The sequence below is a fragment of the Melanostigma gelatinosum genome (assembly GCF_949748355.1).
Source record: "Melanostigma gelatinosum genome assembly, chromosome: 15".
In the NCBI taxonomy this organism is placed as follows: domain Eukaryota; kingdom Metazoa; phylum Chordata; class Actinopteri; order Perciformes; family Zoarcidae; genus Melanostigma; species Melanostigma gelatinosum.
This window is the reverse complement of record NC_136648.1, coordinates 867,174-867,500: the sequence shown is the minus strand read 5'-3', so window position 1 is coordinate 867,500 and position 327 is coordinate 867,174.

Here is a 327-nt window from a genome sequence, read left to right as displayed (position 1 = left end):
CCCCGTGGTGACCGAGCCTTTGAGGCAGTGGCCCCGTGGTGACCGAGCCTTTGAGGCAGTGGCCCCGTGGTGACCGAGCCTTTGAGGCAGTGGCCCCGTGGTGACCGAGCCTTTGAGGCAGTGGCCCCGTGGTGACCGAGCCTTTGAGGCAGTGGCCCCGAGGCTCTGGAATGCTCTGCCTGCAACTCTGCGCCTCGCAGATACTGTGGATACTTTTAAAAGCCAGCTAAAAACCCACCTGTTTAGGCTGGCGTTTGAGTAAAAACCCATGTCCTAGACCTGCTCTTAAAATATGTTTTACATTTTTATTTTATTTTATCTTATTTT